The following is a 14,475-nucleotide window of genomic DNA, read 5'->3' as shown; positions in this document are numbered from 1 at the left end:
CTATTTAGGTATATACATTTGGTAAAGTCCTATTACTCGGTCCAGCTGACTCTCAAATCATAGAATTCTTTACTTGACTGAAAAGAAATAATAGCAGGTAATTCTCAGGGAGCAAAACCTCAAACGGATTGCTCCTTAACATCTCAGCTAAGAATAATAATATGTATGAAGGAATTCCTAAAAGATATGCAGAACTTTCTTTGAGACACTGTAACATCCATTCCTAGATTAAGCCAGATCATCAGAGAGCTACATACCTGGACCACACTACACTGCTGGTCACAGCCACCCTATAACAGAAGAATAGTTATCATTTATTGAGCACAGACTATAATCTTCACCTATATCACAATGCTTTCAAGGCAGATATTATTCTCATGTTAGAGAAGAAAATAATCAGATCTTTGGAGGTTACTTCCCCCAAAGACACAGATCCACATCATGGGCCCATTGAAGGACATTATAAAAAATAGCCCAAGGAATCCTACTGAATTCCACTGTAAGGATGTTGAAGACATTTTGCATTACACTATACTGAATCCACTTTAAAAGAAACTGTAGCATAAATTTCACTTTGGATTCTACATAAGAACAACTTTGTTCCTCTTAGGCAATTGGTTTGTTTTTCTCTTTGATTAGCTTTTCAATTAATCATTAAACTTTTTGTATGTCCCTCTTTGCCTGGAAGTTAGAAAGCTTGAATTAAATGTGTGCCCAGCTCTCAGTGCTTTGCGACCACCTAGAGGGGTGGGATGAGGAGGGTGGGAGGGAGATGCAAGAGGGAGGGGATATGGGGATATACGTATGCATACAGCTGATTCACGTTGTTATACAGCAGAAACTAACACAATACTGTAAAGCAATTATACTCTAATAAAGATGTTAAAAAAAAAAGCGTGTCCAGCTCTAATAAACATGCAGGATTTCGTAACATGGATTTTGTGAGCTAATGTCTCCCCTAGCTCACTTCATCTTATTTTTTCCCTCACTGATATTCTAAGATTTTTTTATCATCTCATCTTGCATGTTCATTCTATTACAAACTAGGTAACTTCAAACGGTATTACCAAAATCTTATAAAAACTCTACAAGGTGAACATTTTACTATATACAAATTATACTTCAATGAAGTACTGGGGAAAAATACAAAAGAAAAGCCATTTACAATAATCAAAATCAAAAGACAGTAATGTAAATTTTTCTTGTACTATCTTTTAGTCAATTCTTGGTAAAACATTCTAAATTACTTCATCCTTGCATAAGTTATAACTGAATTAATATTTCTATTATAATTTGTAACTTAAAATATAGTTATATGTCTGTATAAGACATTTGTTAAAATTAGGGTGGAGATAATTTTGAGGGATTTCATTTTGTGAAGATTACATTATGGACTTCTATTGGTCTATTTATCGTATTTTTTCCTAAGAGATTAGCATACATATCAATGAATTGATGTGGAGGAAAAAAGCATCTTTTTGTGAAATAAAAACACTAGCAGAGAAAGAGGAAAATGTGCACGTGTAACAACTTATTTAAACCAATGCCAAGTGTGAGATGAATATGCCCATGCCTCTGGCTTCACTTTTCTCCTTGCCTTGGTCGTCTTAGTAGTGCTTCTCAAACTTTTGGTGCTGGAACTCTTTATGCTCTTTCAGTTTTGTTGAGCTTTGTTTTTGTGGGTCATATCTATCAATATTCACCTTATTAGAAAGTAAAACTGATAAATGTTTAAAATACTGATTCATTCATTTTAAAATAACAATAATAAAACCATTACATGTTAACAAAAACATACTGTATTAAAAAATAACCATAGTTTTTTTAAAAAGGAATGAGTAACAATGTTTTGTACTTTTTCAAATTCCTCTAATATCTTTCTTCAAGAAAACAGATTCTCATACCTGTTTCTGCATTCATTTTGATAAGTTCTTCTGGTTGAAATATATGGAAAAAATTGGCCTCACAGAGATATGTAGTTGGAAAAAGGAGTATTTTAATACCCTTCTCAGGTTATTATAGATATTTTAATTTGATACAACACCAAACTCAACAAGTGGTAGTTTCTTAGTACCACATGAGGCCAGTAATATTCTAACAACCAAACCAAATAAAGGAAGCACAACAAAAAAGGAAACTACAACCAATATCTCTCCTGAAATTAATAGCAAAAAATATTTAACATTGTTGGCAAATTGAATACTACAATAAGCATGTATGTGTATGTGTGTTTGTATGTGTGTATGTATGTGTGTGTCATGTATACATGACCAAATGGGATTTATTCCATGTATGCAAGGCTGATTCAATATTTAAAAAATTAATCAATACAGTCCACCATATCAATAGGCTAAGGGAAAAATCATATGTCCATATCAACTGTTGCATTAAAAGCATTTGATGTAATTTGATATCCATTCAGGATAAAAAAAGTCTCAGTACACTAGGAACACAGGGGGGAAACGCCTCAACCTAATAAAGAACATCTACAAAAAAAATACAGCTAACATCATACTTAATTGTAAAAGACAGAATAATTTTTCTCTAATATTGGGAAGAAGGCAAGGATGTCCACTCTCACCATTCTTATTTAGCACAATACTAGAAGTTCTAGCCATTGCAACAAGGCAAGAAAAATAAATTAAAGGCATACAGATAGAAAAGAAATTGTTTCAGTTTGCAAATGACATGATTGCCTACATTAAAAAAAATCAAAGGATCTACAGTCCTAGATCCAAAATGTGAGTTCAGTAAGGTTTCAGGATACAAGACCAACACAAAAACCAATTGCATTTCTATATATTGACAGCAAAAAAATAGAAACAAAAATTTTTAATGCAGTATCATTTACGGTTGCTCCAAAGAATATGAAACACTTAAGTATAAGTCTAACAAAACATGTGCAAGATATGTGTAATTAAAATTATGGTATTTTGATAAAAGAAATCAAGGAAGACGTAAATACCTGGAGACCCATATCATGTTCACAGATTGGAAGAATCAGTGTAGTAAAGATGTTAATTCTGGACTTCCCTGGAGGTGAAGTGGTTAAGAATCTGCCTGCCAATGCAGGGGACACGGGTTCAAGCCCTGGTCTGAGAAGACCCCACATGCCATGGAGCAACTAAGCCCATGGGCCACAACTACCGTGCCCATGTGCCACAACTACTGAAGCCTGTGTGCCTAGAGCCCGCGCTCCACCAACAAGAGAAGTCACCGCAATGAGAAGCCCTAGCACCGCAACGAAGAGTAGCCCCCACTCGCCACAACTAGAGAAAGCCAACGCACAGCAACAAAGACCCAGTGCAGCCAAAAATTAATTAATTAATTAATTAATTAATTAATTTTTTAAAATGTTAATTATCCCTAAATTAATGTACAGGTTTAACATAATTCCTATTAACATATTAGTTAAATTATAGCAACAAAATTCTACATTAAACAGATTAAAAAATGGATCTTCCAAAAAGAAAAAGTTAATCAAAATTAAGTATAATTTGTTAAATAATTACATCAGGCATCATAATTGCAAAGTCTCAAAAATAATCTCATGGACTTCAAAGAATAAAGAGGAAAATAATAAACAGCAACTTGAAACAATTCTATCAATACATTTTTAAACTGCTAAAAATAGTGCTACACAGGCAATAAAAGCAAAACTAGACAAATGGGACTACATTAAACAAAATTTTTGCATACATCAAAGAACACAATCAATAGAGTGAAAAGGCAATCTATGGAGTGGGAGAAAATCATTTATCTGATATAAAGAACTCCAACAACTCACCAACAAAAAATCAAATAACCAGATTTAAAAATGGGAAAAGAATTGCATAGACATTTCTCCAAAGATGATATAACAACAATCCCATTTCTGGCTATATATCAAAAAGAACTGAAAGCAGGGTCTTGGAGAGATATTTGCACACCTATGTTCATAACGGCACTATTCTCAATAGCAAAGATGTGGAAGCAACCCAAATATACATCAACAGATGAATGGATAAACAAAATGTGGTGTATATACAATGGAATATTACTTGGCTTTAAAAAGGAAGGAAATCCTGTCATACGCTACAACATGGATAAAACCCTAGGGCATTTTATTAAGTGAAATAAACCAGTCACAAAAAGACAAATACTGTATGATTCCATTTATATTAAGGTATCTAAACTACTAAAACTAATAGAAACAGAAAGTAGAATGGTGGTTACCAGAGACCTGGGGGAAGGGGAAAGGGGAGTTGTTGTTTAATGGGTATAAAATTTCAGATTTGCAAGATGAGAAAGATCTAGAGATCTATTTCACAACAATGTGAATATATTTAGCAACAATGTGAATATATTTAACACTACTGAACTATACACTTAAAAATGGTTAACATGGTAAATTTTATGTTACGTGTTTTTATCACAATAAAAAATACAAAACATTAACTGAAAGAAAAAATTGTTGCATTTGTGGAATGCCTACAAAATATCAGAAATCACCCAAATAATTACATAAATCACAGTATTTTTACACTACTCTGGACTTTTTTCTTCCAGAAAACATGAATATCATATCACTTGCATATTACCATAATATGTATAGTTATACCAAGGGGAGAAAAACGCTTGGATTACCATTAGGTAATTTTACTTGGAGATCTAAATATCTATTCACAGGTACTGCTGAGTGTATTTGTTTAATTTTGTTCTCAGTAGAAGCTGTACTTTAGGACCTTCACTTCATCCTATGTTTATTATTCTGGTTCCTTATGAATTCAAAAACAAAATTCACAGATACGCTTTCAAGCACATTATGGAAGTAAATAGGCCATACTATAACTAATGAAAAATACATTTAACTTTTAATTCCTTAGTCAAGGATGAAAATAGCTCTCCACACATACCCAAGATACATTTTTAAAAGAGGAAATGCCTCCTATTCCAAAATGACAACCTCCTAACATATGTAGCAGCAAACTTTTCTTTTTGCCAGAAATGCCCATTCGGCACTGACTTCTGACAAGTGAAAAAGTTTTCCACATATGTATAGTCCACTTGATTTTAAGAAGCACTGATCCCTCCCTTTAAAACTTTCCTGAATATTAAAATATCTGTTTTCCTTTAATTTTTGCAGCAAGTTCCAGAAATAACTTGTTTACATTTTCCAAAAATAATGGATTGAAGTATGTGTGTGTTGACTAAGGGTGAAACTGACATGGACTAAAAGTAGACATCAGAGATTAGGAAAAAGTATTCAATGGATTTGACGAGTTATTTTTTTTTCTCAAATACTGTAAAAGTAGTAAAACCATTAAAACTATCTAATAAATGAATGAAGGTCATCCCCTTTTTTACATATAACCGTAAATAGTAGCACCTATTGTCAAAATTAGTATTAAAGGGGCAGCTGTAGACCAACTTCTAATCCTACGATGATTCGGCATGCATTTTGCCTGTTTTTTTTTTCCCTCTGCCTAGCTCGATTTCTCACATCATTAAAACGGAGGAAGTAATATCTGCCAATCTTTAGGATTCTACATTGAGAGATGCTAAGTAATTAAATACAATATTATCGTCTTGGATGTGATCAAATCTACAGCTAAATGAAAACGTCTGCATCTGGTTTCATGTGAACTAAGCTGATTGTAGAAAGTGTTCAATTTCTATCTTTCCTCTCCATAGAGTAGCTAGCACATATTTGTTTGGGTAACTGCAGACAGACCGATTCTAAATATAAACTGAGACGTGTGCTAAAATTATTGTCCTGATTTTTCAGCAATCACTATGAATGTCACACATGATTACAGATTTTATTTATTAAATACTTGGAAAAAATATATTTTAAATAATAGCAATGACAAAATTACACATGAAAAATCTTCCCATCAAATGCAATAATGCAAATTAAATCCACAGTTCCTGACTTTTCCTACCAATACACCACACATACAACCATTCATATCACAAAGCCAGTCAAACATAGTACTAGAATCACATCAATTAGATTTTACACAAATTTTAAGTGGGCTCTCTTCTCTTACAAAAGAAAGACAGTACTACCTTAAATGAGAAGTATACCTAAGCAGCCCTAAAATTCTAATCCAGCAAAGAGCATAGAAATAATCTTGAAGCTGCTGCCTGGATTACTCCTGATCCATCTTCCAAATCTACAAATGCTCAATTTACTGTAAAAAGTCAACTTCACTGCAAATAAGCTCACAGAGGAGGGAGGAGAATTTTTATAAAAACAAGCTACTGCCACCTTGGTGAATTAGATGTGTCACCAGTTCAGACTTTGCAAAGTAGTGGGTAAAAGAGATAGAAATGTTCAAAATAATCTTTTATCAAACATAATGTTCCATTTCACATAGCTACACAGAACAAAAATAACACAGAAGTTTGGAAGCTCAGGTGCCATGACACAATTTAGAAAAACCAAACAATGTGGACAGTTCAGCATGTCCAGTGGACCAAAAATATCATCAATTTCAAAAGGAAGGAGTAATCAGCCCCAGGGGAGACGCAGTGACCACTTGACCACCTAACTCTAAACCTTCAAAGAAGTCAAAGAAACACAGGCCAACTAGTTGCTTACAAGTAAGAAGTGAAAGAAAAAAGAGAAAATTGGATTTATCACTCAACTCCCAGAGCCTAAACAATCCCAACACCTTGGCTTTGTCAACTATCGTGTGTACCATGGGTGGGAATGTGTTAGGTAAATGTCAAATGGGAACTACCGAAATAAGGGTAGTGGAAAATAAATAATAATAATAAATAAATTTAAGTTTTTAGCTTTAACTTAACCCTAGGGAAAACTGTTGACTAAGCCCAGTTGAACTCTGAGAAATAATGCCTGGGAGGAATGGAAATAGATTTACCACCTTCTAATAGCTTAAGCAAACTGTTTTAAATAGTAGGTCCCAACTAAGCACACGACAAATTCTGCCCAGAATATTACTCAGCCTACCTCAGTGCCCAACTTCCAACAGAAATCATCTGTCAGGTCCTAAAAAGACGGGCCCTATTTTTGGTTTGTAAAGTGATGCTTCAGTTTTCATTGTTTCCTTTCACATCTTCCCAAACTGATGATATATTCCAAGTACCTGCCTCTCTGCTACCTACTTGTGCCCTCGAGGCACTTTCGTCTCCCTAACTCCCCTTCCACTGGTTCTCAGAGACACTTCATGGCCTCCCTGCCTCAGTGGCTCCCTGGCCTCAAATTCCAAGGAGAATGGGGGCGGGATCCAGAGGAAACCCAGGTGAGAGCCTGGGGGAGCAAGGCAGAGGCCTGGCCAATGCACCTGTCCAAGGAGGTGGTGTCATGTAACCCTACAACTGGTGGGACACTGAGGCACACTGTCTCTCCTCAATGAGGGGAATTTCCTCTGGTCGAGGAATACTGGGAACGAGGGGAGGGGAGCAGCCGAATGCCGGCAGGGGATGTTGGAAACCTTAGGCGACTCCCCAGCGGCTGCTGTTCTCAAAGGCCATCTCTGGCAATGTGCACGGGGGAGAGGGCGAGAGTCTTCAATGTCCACCAGACACTCTTGCACCTTGTAACCTGGGCTTCTGCTGACAACTGAAGGAGGTCTGGAATTCCTGCGCTCACCTATGTGGATTCTCCAAATTAGAACGCGAGAGCGAGTTCATAAGCCTTGCACTGCCGGGATACTGAAGCTGAAACCTGGGAACCTGATACAGGAGGGTGGAAGAAGTTTGAAAGAGACAGATATTGTGTGGAGGATAGGGGTGGATTCCTGAGGGAAGGGCACGGTAAAGGAGAGAGTTGACGTCCACAAATACAACACCAGGACCAGAAAGTAGTCTATCACACAAGCCCCTTCTCTGGCTACAAACTCTTGCTCACTCTCACCAAACCTGTCCTCCATTATTTACATCTTCTCTCTTCAGTGGCCCCAACTGCCTGCCTTTCTCCCAGTACCCATGATTTAACTAACCTTTCTAATCAAAAGACAAGTTTGCCTGAAATAGTATAATGTGAGGAGCCACAGCCAGGAGTGTTATTAATTATTAATATGCAAATATCCTATACCTAATATGCTAATGCTCCAAAGAGAACATACAGAATCCAGTAGAGTTTTAAAACTTGCATAAAATTTAGTCAAAGTAAGCATCACAAAAAAAAATCTGTGACTATGTGTGGTAATGGATGTTAACTAGACTTACTGTGGTGATCATTTTGCAATATATACAAATATTAAATCATTACATTATATACCCAAAACTAATAAAATGTCATATACCAATTATAGCTCAATTTTTTTAAAAAAAGTCAAACAAGAACTCAGAACCTTTTAACCCAGAACTTTTATTTCTGAGACTCTATCCTAAGGAACTAATTTCTAAAATTTAGAAAAGAGCTTATGAACAAAGATGTTCATCACAGTGTTATTTATTATCATCAAAAATACAGTGACTATGTATTTGTATAACAGATTCACTTTGCTGTATACCTGAAACTAACACAACATTGCAAATCAATTATACTGCAATAAAAATTTTTTTAAAAATAGTGACAATGAGGAGTGATTAGAAATTTATGGCACATCTACCTCATGGAAAATTATGTAGGCATTTTAAATGTTCACTGCCAAATTGTAATTAAGTGAAAATTACTGTTATAAAATTTAAAGTAAAAATGTATAAAAAGTAATATACACAGCATGATTAAAACTATGCGCGGAAAAAAGAGTGGAAGGAAACACATCAGTATGTTAATAGTGGTTGTCTTTAGTTAGTAAGATTACGGTGATTTTTTTTATATATTCTTAGTTTCCAAATTGTTTGTAATACTATAATGAAAGGGGAAAAGCTTTTAAAAAGGCAAACCTCCTTGGAAGAGGAAAAATCTTACTTGCATAGAAAACTTTCTGGGTTTAGTGCTTTTAATATCAGTACCCAGGAAACATAACATTTTCTCAAACGGCACTTGGAACAAGGAATATGGAGAATGTGAGCAAGACAAACCAAAGAGAAACTTGGCTTGCTCAGCGACCTACACTAGTTCCCTATGATTACCCAATAAGGAGCAGATTTCACTGCCTGATATGCAAGGTTCTTCATAATTTGTCACCATGCATCCAAACAGTACATGACCACTTCTCTGCTGAACTTCTTCATCTGGCTTTCTCTTTCCTACTAAAAACCTTCCCATCTCTCACAGAGTGATTTAATACACTTCCATCCATGAAGACTTTCCTGATCCTCTTATGACCCTAGCCATTACTATTTCTCTGTCTTCTTAAGGTGTTCATATGGCACTTAAGTCTGTACTACATTTTTCCGGTATTAAGCCAATTCTATCTATTTAGTTAATTGTTCGTGTGTAGGTAAATATTTTCCCAGCTAGACTTTTAGTTTCCCCAGCTAGACTTTTAGAATTTAGATGGTCTGCAGATAGTAGTCATTCGACAAACACACACACACACACACACACACACACACACACACACACAGAAGGGAAGAGAGAGAGAGAATACAGTTCTAAAGCCAAGTTGGTATTATATTCATACTCAGTGATGTTATCTAAATAAAGTGTGTTGCATCTGTTTTAAAATGTTCCTACTGACCCTCCAACGCTAGAACATGCACTTTCCTTTTTTTTTAAATAGCAGTGGAATTGTATTTTTGCTTATTCATTCATACCAATTCTGCTGTCTCCTTTGGGATTAAACAGATTGGACCACAAGAGCCCTCACTGAGGTCAGGGCATGGTCTATAGCCATATAAAGAACAAAAAGAAATGACCTCCTAGAAACCAAACTTAAGACTCATCTCAAGACTCTACTTCTCTTAACAGCCTTGTCTGAACAACAAATATAAATTTGTGCCTCCATTTTATCCCTTTAGTCTATCAATATCCTCATCAACTCAAAAAAGAATTCTCCAATGCAAATGGTTAAATACTTTAGGAATGATGGACTAAGATGACGATGTTCCTATCTGCCCTCATATACTAGCCCAGTACTTGGAGATAATGAGCATTCGTACTATAGCAACCTGCTTCCTGAAACATCAACAAGAGTTGCATATCTTAAGAGAAAATATATAAATCATAAATGAAAGCAAATCAAATGGCCAAGCAAGGAACAAAGAAAAACCTAGCATCCATTGTTGTTATAGAAAGAGCATACAAGGTCAATATAGCTGTTGACTCTGAAGGGCAGGGTAAAAACAAATCAATACAGTTTCCCACTGTACAGAGCTACACTTTGCTACAACACATGTTTTGTGTAAGAGTCAATGCTTGTCCAGATTCCACCACTAGCTAGCTGTGTAATCTTGAACCTTCTCTGTATTTCAGTTCCTTCGTCTGTAAAATCGAGCTATCACCTGCTATGCCAAAGCACAAAGCATTCACCATCTATCACTGCCAAAAATGTGTTGAACAGCTCCTGTTATGACCTAGCTCTCCTATGCAGTGTGGTCCAGATACTACTTTTTGGCATATGCTTTCTAAGAAAATAGTATGTTTTTTCGAATAATTCAAAGAATGCCCCTACTTTTATACTAAAAGAATGATAATTCGATACACAGGAAGTTTACAGGTTGTTGCTGTTGTTTGAGATTACTTCTATGAAAATTAATACTATGTTTAATATGTAATAAATCATATATATGTACATATAACTTGGACACACTTGGATACACAACTCCTTAATACAGTGGAAGGTTCGTGGGCTTTGGGATCAGGGAATCTTATATCCAAATATCTATGCTGTGACCTTGAGCACGTAATTTAACTTCCCCGCTCTTCACTTTGCACATTTGGTTCTGAGTTGTTGTCATGATTTAATGAAATTATTTATTTTTATATATATATATATATGTATGTATATATAAAGTGCCTAGGCTCTGAAAGTATTATTTCCTACCTCCCTTAAATCTTTTCCTACTATGTCAAGACCAATCAAACCCACTCTGAATACAAGACAACTTGGATACAGCATCTTTCTCACACGTTAGCGGGGGATGCAACGCGATGTGAAGTTGAGCGAATGATGGCACGAATTGGGCATCCAACCGAGGAAGAAGTAGAGAAAATGACAGGTATAGAAAAGGGCCCTAGACTTCACTCGCCTGTGCGAAAAAGACACACTGAATACTGCACCGCACACTCACGGAGGTCTGTACCGTGATGTGGGAAACGGACAGAATCACAGAACAAGCCAGCAGGGAGCCTCCTAGCTCCCCCCACCCGACCTCGCCCGCCGGGGTCGTTCATCTGGAACCCAGAAGCTGAGGAGAGGAAGGCAACTGACCTCGGCACCCCCCCACCCTCCCCCATTCTGCCCAAATCTCTCAGGGCGCGAATGGTGCTGAATCATTAGCACCAACAGCAGCAGCTCCCCGTGCCGCTGCTCCCGCGGGGGCCAGTGTCCCCGGAGCAGTGACCGTCCGGGCGGGGGCCGACACCTCGGGGGCGTGGGGACAGGGAAAGGGGGTCAGGGAGGATCGGGGCAGCAGGTACTCACCAGGGTAAGGAAAACCCAGCCCGGGTCCTCGCCTCCGGGCTGCGGGCGGTCCCTCCGCGGCTCCCGCGCGCCTCGGCTTCCCACTGCGGCCGCCCCGGGCCCGGCAGCCTGCGCTGAACGTCGGCTGCTCCCCTCCGCCCGCCCACCCACCGCCCGCGGCAGCCACAGCTCTGGGCGCCGGCGCTCGACCCGGAGCAGCTGGAGCAGTGGGCGCAGCCAAAGGGGTGGTGGCTACCGACGGGCCAGACCATTCGCGGGCGGCGACCGGGGGTGCGCGACGTGCGCGGCGGAGCGGGAGCGAGGGCGCCGGGGACGGCGACGGTTGGGAGGAACCAAGGACGAGGGGGCTCCTCAGCACCCCGCCTCGCGCCGGGATGGCAACGGGCGGGAGGGGCCAACCGAGGAGCGTCCTCTTTTCCCGACTGATGACTGGGGAAGGTGCTTTAGCTTTTCCGGCCCCCCTCCCGGTTTGCTTTGGTCCCGCTCTGGGTTCTTTTGAAGCCGGCAAACAGAAGACCTAGCAACGCGGGCGCCTGGGCGGTGTCCCCTCCTAAGGAGATGTGAGAGGGTGCTGGCCCGGAGCCCTGCCTTCGTGCCCCTGCTGCTCCAGCAGCGCGGGCCCCCGGGGCGCCAGTCCTGCTGCAGAGCTCACCACTGATGTATTACCACCAGGCAGAGCGGGCCGTCTGGAGCCCTTGACGGGACTCTTCAGATCTTCTATCCAAGCATCTCTGTGGAGCAAAAAATAAAAGGGTATTTATCCAAGGCCAGCTTGAAAGTTAGAAAATAAAATCAAGTGGTACCCCCATCCTGTAGGTGCTTTGTAGATACGGAGAAGTGAGCGACATTTTGGAATCCGTTTTCCTTTCCTCCGCAAAGGTTGAACCACAGCAGCTGGAAAATGTAGATTTAGGAAACCGTTTTAACATATAGATCTATACAAGATGATTAAAGAAATGCACAACTATTTGAGGGTCATTGTTCACCATTTTACAGATTAGTGTCTTGGGAATGGGGAGGGAATCGTATCTTCATATGAAATGAACTTTATGTAACTGGAAAGAGACACCCCACACGTGACCTCCCTTAGACTTTAGTGAAAGCACTTTTGTGGTCCCTGCCCCTGACACAACCAGGCTGAAACAAGTTCATGTCAGACCATGGTGGAGATGGAGACAAGTGTATTGTTCTCCTTATAGAAAGAAAGAGAACAGAGTTGGCAACTACCTATACAAATATGATTTAAGGGAGCCCAAAAAAAGGCCCACCAAATTCTTCTCAAACAATATGAAATTCCACAGTTAAAAGCCGTTTTCTCTGGATTAAGGTTTTGTTCTCTTTTGAGTAAATTAACAAAACTTTTTAACATAAATTGAGTACCAGCTATGGACCAAACACGGTGCATGAGGGATCTTAGTTCCCCAACCAGGGATCAACCTGTGGCCCCTGCAGTGGAAGCATGAGGTCTTAACCACTGGACCACCAGGGAAGTCCCCATATTGCTGCTATTTTTAAAAAAGAGAAGCTGGCCTCAGAGTTTGTTGTGCTGGGTTCACATATCATAAAATAAGTGGCAGAACAGGCATTGCAGCCTGGAGTTTTTGACTAACTCCTTTCCACTAGAATGCCTCTGGGAAACACAGGCTAAGCCTTATCACACCCGATTGGCACTTGAACATGAGTTTGTTTATCCTTCCCTTGTGAAAACTAGGTTTCATAGTGGAGAAAGGAATACTTAAGTATCTAAGGTGGACATCACCCTGAGATTAGGAATAAGGATCAGAAAGAAGAAGCTGGACTTCATCCAGAACTAGACTGAAAACATCTATTTCAAAAACGCATGATTAGAGTCATGTGAAGGTGAGGAGGAATTCTTCATTATTTTTTCGTTAATCGCTATATGGCACTTTACACAACACTTAAACAATTGTTACTCTATTACACTTTATGCTATTCTTCTTCCAATCCCAGGAAGGAGCAAGAGTTTTTTAATGGGCCTAATGTCATTATATACCTCCTTATATACCTTACTAGAATTTAAAGAAGTTAAGAGGGCATTAACAACTTTCATATCACCTTAAAGAAGCTTTCTGAGAAATAAGAAATTAAGTTGTTAACCTTATATTGTGCCATTGTTATTACATTAACTTTTGTTATAGATGTTCATACATCAGTACCAGCACAACAGAAATCTCCAGAGCTCCACGTTGCTGAGAAGCCTGGGCACTAGATCCCCAGTGAAGCCAGGCAGCTGTGACTCAGGGCCAGGATGGCCTCTGCCTCAGAAATGTGTGATTCTTCTCTCCATGCACAGATGTTTCACTTTCAAAGGAGACAACAAAGGAACAGAATTGGAGTAGACAAGATGCCTTTTGAATTAGAATTCTCTGTCTGGTTGAAAGGGATATAAGAAAGGAGGATAAGGTCTTTGGTGGGCCACCTGAGGCCAAACTGGGATTTAGAACTTTAGCATCTATAAACCTGATGGACTCGGCGACAACTCCAGCCATCTGTTCGTATACGTTGATGATCTTGGAGTATATGTTTCTGAATAAAGAAGGATGGAGAAATTTTGTGCCAGAGGCCTTGGGAAACTGTCGAAAGGAATGGAGGGAGTGATGTTGTGCCTGCATTCCCTACTCTCCCACAGAGTCTTTGAAGGGTTTTAAGCCCCTTGGGGAAAGAACTTAGGGCCAGAGACTGAGGAATCATTTTTGCAAATGACTGTGGGATTTCAGATTTAAGAAGTATTACTTTGGGCTCTGGTGACAAAGTATAGCACAGAACTGGAGAGAGGGTCATTCTCTCAACCCAGTCTGCCACAGACCTCTGTGTACCTTGTCACCAGTAAGGAAGGGCTCTACCCAGAGAAGGCATATTCTCATAACGGACACTAGTGCCCAATCCAGGGTCAGGATAACTTGATGAGGAGCACAGACCAGTAGAACAGGAGTGGAATTGTTCCTGAGCATCTGAGAGAAACGACTGA

General features: G+C 39.1%; 1 protein-coding gene across 10 annotated transcripts in view; it reads right to left on the bottom strand.

Moving 5' to 3' along the window:
* TTLL7 (tubulin tyrosine ligase like 7) overlaps positions 1 to 11,644 on the bottom strand; it is a 158,739-nt gene extending 147,095 nt beyond the window's left edge. For all 10 annotated transcript variants that reach the window (XR_014250159.1, XR_014250160.1, XR_014250161.1 and 7 more), the window contains exon 1: positions 11,487 to 11,644. The gene's annotated coding sequence lies outside the window, so the exon portion shown is untranslated. The remainder of the gene's footprint in view (positions 1 to 11,486) is intronic.
* Between the last annotated feature and the right edge of the window lie 2,831 nt (positions 11,645 to 14,475).

Source organism: Balaenoptera physalus (genome assembly GCF_965194825.1).
Source record: "Balaenoptera physalus genome assembly, chromosome: 1".
In the NCBI taxonomy this organism is placed as follows: Eukaryota; Metazoa; Chordata; class Mammalia; order Artiodactyla; family Balaenopteridae; genus Balaenoptera; species Balaenoptera physalus.
This window is presented reverse-complemented; position numbering and strand designations above follow the sequence as displayed.